The sequence below is a fragment of the Chiloscyllium plagiosum genome, chromosome 10 (genome assembly GCF_004010195.1).
Source record: "Chiloscyllium plagiosum isolate BGI_BamShark_2017 chromosome 10, ASM401019v2, whole genome shotgun sequence".
NCBI lineage: Eukaryota > Metazoa > Chordata > Chondrichthyes > Orectolobiformes > Hemiscylliidae > Chiloscyllium > Chiloscyllium plagiosum.
In genome coordinates, this window is record NC_057719.1 from 27,508,761 (window position 1) to 27,510,321 (window position 1,561).

Genomic DNA, 1,561 nt, shown 5'->3' on the forward strand with positions numbered 1-1,561 from the left:
CCTCCTCCTCCATCATCTTCCTATCTCCCTCCATCATCTCCCTCCCCATCATCTCCCTCTCTCCATCATCTCCCTCCCCATCATCTCTCTCCATCATCTCCCTCCTCCTCCATCATCTCCCTCTCTCCCTCATCTCCCTCTCCATCATACCCACCTCCTCCCCCCTTCCCTCCATAATCTCGTTGTGAATGACACTCGATCTTGGGCAGGGAGAGGGGGGATTAGAGAGGCAGGGTTGGAGAAGACACAACAACATCCCCCACCCACACACCTTCCTCCAAAACAAAACAAACACTAAAGTTGGGGATCGGACGGTGGGAGCGGGAGAGTAGTTGATGGTTGGATAGTGTTGGGGATGGGATCCCACTGTTTTCTATTGCCGTCCTGGCTACCAATGTTGCTGCCGCTTGTAGTGGGGTGGGGGGGGGGGCGGAGTTAGTCCAGGAGGCCGCTCCCGGGCAGAGAGCCGGGTCAGCATACCCCTCCCCCACTAACAGCCCTGCGCCAACCCCCACCCCATACACACACCGTCAGTAACCGCCGCTTCCCCCCACCTGACACCGCGGCCGCCCCGCCGATTGGCCCCCCCCCGGGTGAGCGCGAGCGCAGGTTTTTGCCTGGTTTCCAAGGGCGCGTTGCTATGGCGCCCGCTTGACGCTCGCGGAGGTTGACCTTCACCCTGAGCCTCCACCACACCAACTGACCCGGGCTCAGACCCTTCTGCAGCTTCAATCCGGGGGTGCAGCCGACCCGTTGGGTCTGTTTTCCTTTGTTTGTTTGTTTTCGGCGGGTTCGTTTTCAATCAAAGGAAAGAATACATTCACCTCGAATACAGTCACCTCCTGACTTGATGTTTCAATCTGTCTCTCTCTCTCTCTGTATATATTCTCCCGCTGCAAGCAAGTAATGAAGATCCAGTGGAACTGTCTGAGCCCCTTCCAGTTGTCACCTGTAACTTCAACTCCAGAAAGGGCAGACGTCGAGTGTATGATTTAGATCGCCGATTTTTTCTTAAAGTAAATGTCAGCTGCAAAGACTCGCCTTCAGCCCCACGGTGCTTTCACCTTGTCACTGCAGTAGCCTGATCTTTCCTTGACCATCTTGCACTTCCCTGAAGCTGCAGCAGGAGCTTTCGTGGCAAGGGTAGGATTCTTCGCGCACAGGGGCCAAACAACCTCCCCCCCCCCCCCTCACACTTTGGTAAAGTTGGGCACTAAAATTAAAACCCTGGGGGTGAGAATACATGAACTCAGAAGAAATGTCAGATTGGACTCGAGTTGTTGACCCAGTTTATTTCCATACAGGGAACAACAAATGCTGGAGATCACAGCGCGTCAGACACCATCCATGGAGAGAGAGCAAGCTAATGTTTCGTCGAGATGACTCTTCATCAGAGCTGAAGTGTGAAGGGGACAACATTTTTGCTATTATTTGGGGGGTGGGGGGTCTGGGGTGGGGATAGTGGGTGTAGGCTGCTGGCAGAAAAAAGATATTATTAGTTCAGACCAGGATGTGAGTATGTCAGAACAATGGTGTGTCTTCTGCCAAACTTGAAAGGACA